We start from the raw sequence: 6000 nt of genomic DNA on the forward strand, positions 1-6000 counted from the left end.
TCAGCAGGGAATAAGGTAAGCCACAATAAACTACTACATAAAACACTCTTAGTTCACATTATGCCGTGTCTTCCATGATTTTTTTAAAAAACTAATGATCTCATTTTTACAAAGCACATTTAGTTAATAAAGGGCGGGATGTGATATAAAAAAACATTACCTACAGCTATGGCTCACCCCTTCATGGATCACTGCCTTGCCGTGGCGAAGGGGCTTGAAGAACTCAGAGAAGCTATGAACTACGCCGAGCAGGGCACACAAGATGAACAGGTCATAGTGGAGAGTTTTGACCAAACGTGATCCACCTGGAGGAGGAACCGGCAAGCCACTCCAGTATCCTTGCCAAGAAAACTCCATGGACAAAGACAACAGGCATATAAAAGTTATGACGCTGGAAGATGAGCCCCTCAGGTCGGAAGGCGTCCAACATGCTACTGGGGAAGAGCGGAGGGCAAGTACAAGTAGATCCAGAGCTGATGAAGCGGCTGGGCCAAAGCCGAAAGGACGCTCAGTTGCGGATATGCCTGGAAGCGAAAGGAAAGTCCAATGCTGTAAAGAAAAATATTGCATAGGAACCTGGAATGTAAGAACCATGAACCTGGGTAAGTTGGAGGTGGTCAAAAATGAGATGGCAAGAATAAATATTGACATCCTGGGCATCAGTGAACTAAAATGGACGGGAATGGGCGAATTCAGTTCGGATGACCATCACATCTACTACTGTGGGCAAGAAACCCGTAAAAGAAATGGAGTGGCCCTCATAGTCAACAAAAGAGTGGCGAAAGCTGTACTGGGATGCAATCTCAAAAATGATAGAATGATCTCGATACGAATCCAAGGCAGACCTTTTAACATCACAGTAATCCAAGTTTATGCACCAACCACTGGTGCTGAAGAAACTGAAATAGACCAATTCTATGAAGACTTACAAGACCTTATAGAAGTGACACCAAAGAAGGATGTTCTTCTCATTATAGGGGATTGGAATGCTAAAGTAGGGAATCAAGAGATAAAAGGAACAACTGGCAAGTTTGGCCTTGGAGATCAAAACGAAGCAGGGCAAAGGCTAATAGAGTTCTGTCAAGAGAACAAGCTGGTCATCACAAACACGCTTTTCCAACAACACAAGAGACGACTCTACACATGGACATCACCAGATGGGCAGTATCGAAATCAGATTGATTATATTCTCTGCAGCCAAAGATGGAGAAGCTCTATACAGTCAGCAAAAACAAGACCTGGAGCTGACTGTGGCTCAGATCATCAGCTTCTTATAGCAAAATTCAAGCTTAAACTGAAGAAAGTAGGAAAAACCACTGGGCCGGTAAGATACAATCTAAGTCAAATCCCTTATGAGTACACAGTGGAAGTGACGAACAGGTTTAAGGATTTAGATTTGGTGGACAGAGTGCCTGAAGAACTATGGATGGAGGCTCGTAACATTGTACAGGAGGCAGCAACGAAAACCATCCCAATGAAAAGGAAATGCAAGAAAGCAAAGTGGCTGTCCAACGAGGCCTTACAAATAGCGGAGGAGAGAAGGCAAGCAAAATGCGAGGGAGATAGTGAAAGATACAGGAAATTGAATGCAGATTTCCAAAGAATAGCAAGGAGAGACAAGAAGGCCTTCTTAAACGAGCAATGCAAACAAATAGAGGAAAACAACAGAATAGGAAGAACCAGAGATCTGTTCAAGAAAATTGGAGATATGAAAGGAACATTTCGTACAAAGATTACCATAATAAAAGACAAAAGTGGTAAGGACCTAACAGAAGCAGAAGACATCAAGAAGAGGTGGCAAGAATACACAGAGGAATTATACCAGAAAGATATGGATGTCTCGTACACCCCAGGTAGTGTGGTTGCTGACCTTGAGCCAGACATCCTGGAAAGTGAAGTCAAATGGGCCTTAGAAAGCACTGCAAATAACAAGGCCAGTGGAAGTGATGGTATTCCAGCTGAACTATTTAAAATTTTAAAAGATGATGCTGTTAAGGTGCTACACTCAATATGCCAGCAAATTTGGAAAACTCAGCAGTGGCCAGAAGATTGGAGAAGATCAGTCTACATCCCAATCCCAAAGAAGGGCAGTGCCAAAGAATGCTCCAACTACCGCACAATTGCACTCATTTCACACGCTAGCAAGGTTATGCTTAAAATTCTCCAAGGAAGGCTCAAGCAGTATGTGGACCGAGAACTCCCAGAAGTGCAAGCTGGATTTAGAAGAGGCAGAGGAACCAGAGACCAAATTGCAAACATGTGCTGGATTATGGAGAAAGCTAGAGAGTTCCAGAAAGACATCTACTTCTGCTTCATTGACTATGCAAAAGCCTTTGACTGTGTCGACCACAGCAAACTATGGCAAGTTCTTAAAGAAATGGGAGTGCCTGATCACCTCATCTGTCTCCTGAGAAATCTCTATGTGGGACAAGAAGCTACAGTTAGAACTGGATATGGAACAACTGATTGGTTCAAAATTGGGAAAGGCGTACGACAAGGCTGTATTTTGTCTCCCTGCTTATTTAATTTATACGCAGAATACATCATGCGAAAGGCTGGGCTGGATGAATCCCAAGCTGGAATTAAGATTGCTGGAAGAAATATCAACAACCTCAGATATGCAGATGACACAACCTTGATGGCAGAAAGTGAGGAGGAATTAAAGAACCTTTTAATGAGGGTGAAAGAGGAGAGCGCAAAATATGGTCTGAGGCTCAACATCAAAAAAACGAAGATCATGGCCACTGGTCCCATCACCTCCTGGCAAATAGAAGGAGAAGAAATGGAGGCAGTGAGAGATTTTACTTTCTTGGGCTCCATGATCACTGCAGATGGTGACAGCAGCCACGAAATTAAAAGACGCCTGCTTCTTGGGAGAAGGGCAATGACAGGCCTAGACAGCATCTTGAGAAGTAGAGACATCACCTTGCCAACAAAGGTCCGTATAGTTAAAGCCGTGGTTTTCCCAGTAGTGATGTATGGAAGTGAGAGCTGGACCATAAAGAAGGCTGATCGCCGAAGAATTGATGCTTTTGAATTATGGTGCTGGAGAAGACTCTTGAGAGTCCCATGGACTGCAAGAAGATCAAACGCATCCATTCTTAATGAAATCAGCCCTGAGTGCTCACTGGAAGGACAGATCGTGAAGCTGAGGCTCCAGTACTTTGGCCACCTCCTGAGAAGAGAAGACTCCCTGGAGAAGACACTGATGCTGGGAAAGATGGAGGGCACAAGGAGAAGGGGGCGACAGAGGATGAGATGGTTGGATAGTGTTCTCGAAGCCACAAACATGAGTCTGACCAAACTGCGGGAGGTAGTGGAGGACAGAGGTGCCTGGCGTGCTCTGGTCCATGGGGTCACGAAGAGTCGGACACGACTAAACGACTAAACAACAACAACAACATGGCTCATACTTTGTTTGAACAAGGGCCACTTCAAAAATAACATTTTGCTTCCATAGCATGGCTCTTGGAGTGATTCTACATTATTAGGTCCTCGTACAACAACCGTAGAGATGGCACTGCTTGACCCAGCTTCCCAAAACTTGTTGCAGCTCTTACATTGCTACCCAGACACTCACTTTCCTGTCTACTTTATTGCCACTCCAGAATTACAGATTATACCAACTCCCCAGCTAGTAATCCTGGCTAAAGGGCTATCCTTTGCAGCATGAAGATGGGTTTTTGAGGACTTGGAATGCTCACTTCAAAGAGGAGCAAGTATTAGGATCCAATAAATTCTTCTCTGGCTTGGAGTAAAATCTCACCCGGAGAATAATTCCTCCCAGGCCCATCATAGTCACTCACCCAACACCCAACACCTTCATCACACCTTCCCATTAAACAAACCTTCCAAGCTCTAGCAGCAGTGATTTAGCCAGCATGCTCACAACAGGCTTCACTGGCTCTTGGGAAATGTAGCTTTCCCAGGGCCACTGCAGTAGGAGATGAAAGAGTATTGTGGTATCCAAAAGCACAAATGCCATGGGACACAATAAATGTCCTCCTGTACTACCCCTAGGAACCAATCTGTCAGGGAGCGAGCAGAACATAGTGGCAACAATTTTCATCCCAGATGTAAAAGATACCATGTTCATTGGCGAAGGAAGCCAATGTGGTACCCTCCAGATATTTGTTGGGCTACATTTCTCCTCAGCCCTAGCTAGCAGGGCCAATAGTTAGAGATGGTGGGAGTTCTAGTCCAGTAACACCTGGAGGTCACCATGTTGTTTAACCCTAAGGTAATGGGACCCCTGACATTAGGTCCAGCCGTGACCGACTCTGGGGTTGCGGCGCTCATCTCGCTTTATTGGCCAAGGGAGCCAGCGTACAGCTTCCGGGTCATGTGGCCAGCATGACTAAGCCGCTTCTGGCGAACCAGAGCAGCGCACGGAAAGGCCGTTTACCTTCCTGCCGGAGCGGTGCCTATTTATCTACTTGCACTTTTTGGTGTGCTTTTTGAACTGCTAGGTTGGCAGGAGCAGGGACCGAGCAACAGGAGCTCACCCCGTCGCGGGGATTCAAACTGCTGACCTTCTGATTGGCAAGTCCTAGGCTCTGTGGTTTAACCCACAGCGCCACCCACGTTCCTTGTTTAACCCTATTCTATGGCATTAAGATCTGAATGAACAGGGACACACTCATTTTGCATTTGTCTCATTTAAATGATCTTCCAGGGAGATCAAGGTCGGCCAATCGGTGCCAAAGAAGGACAGAACTTTCTTTATGTATGCTACAACAGCAGCAAGAATACTTATTGCAAAGTATTGGAAGACACAAGATCTACCCACCCTGGAAGAATGGCAGATGAAGGTGATGGACTACATGGAACTGGCGGAAATGACTGGCAGAATCCGAGACCAGGGAGAAGAGTCGGTGGAAGAAGATTGGAAGAAATTTAAAGTTTATTTACAGAAACATTGTAAAATTAAGGAATGTTAGAAGGGTGTTGGAATGAAGTTACGTGGTTTTAGCAGAAATGTTATAAAGGATTAAGTAAAAATAGATTGTTAATTGGTGAGAATGTAAAGTTACATTATATTAAGATAAATTATTAGGATAAAAACAAAGGTGGAAAGGATTTGCTGAAATAGCTAATTGAACTAGAATACAAAAAAGGGAGGTGTGAGGAGGTCAAGGAAACAAGCAAATGAAAGATAAGTTATGGAAGGATTGATTTGTCTTTTTTTTTTTATAATATTTTTATTTTTTTCCAAATAGACATAACATACATAAACATACAAAGACAAAAACAAAACAAAAAAAAAACATGTACCATTTCATATCCTAATTTCTTATACCTTTCTTCCCCGACTTCCTCATGCCTCCCATTTCTGTATTCCAATTTCTTATCAATTACTCAGCAAATCTTCCCTTATTTTAATTTAAATTTAAACTAATCTTCCTTATTCTCCTTGTCTTAACCATTGCTAATAGTAACCATTTGCTTTCCAGTCCAACATCATTCTAACTTTCATTAATTTTGTAGTATTTCTTTAAATAGTCCTTGAATTTTTTCCATTCTTCTTGCACTGCTTCTCTTCCCTGGTTTCGGATTCTGCTCGTCATTTCTGCCAAGCCCATGTAGTCTATCACCTTCATCTGCCATTCTTCCAGTGTGGGTAGCTCTTGCGTCTTCCAGTACTTCGCGATGAGTATTCTAGCTGCTGTTGTAGCATACATAAAAAAAAGTTATATCCGTCTTTAACACCCCTTGGCCGACAATACCCAAGAGAAAGGCCTCTGGTTTCTTGGGGAAAGTATATTTAAATACCTTTTTAAGTTCATTATAGATCATTTCCCAGAATGCCTTAATCTTCGGGCAAGTCCACCAGAGATGAAAAAATGTACCTTCAGTTTCTTTACATTTCCAACATTTATTGTCAGGTAAATGGTAAATCTTTGCAAGCTTGACTGGGGTTATGTACCACCTATATATCATTTTCATAATATTTTCTCTTAAGGCATTACATGCCGTAAATTTCATCCCGGTGGTCCACAA

The sequence above is a fragment of the Podarcis filfolensis genome (genome assembly GCF_964270895.1).
Source record: "Podarcis filfolensis genome assembly, chromosome: 2".
NCBI lineage: Eukaryota > Metazoa > Chordata > Lepidosauria > Squamata > Lacertidae > Podarcis > Podarcis filfolensis.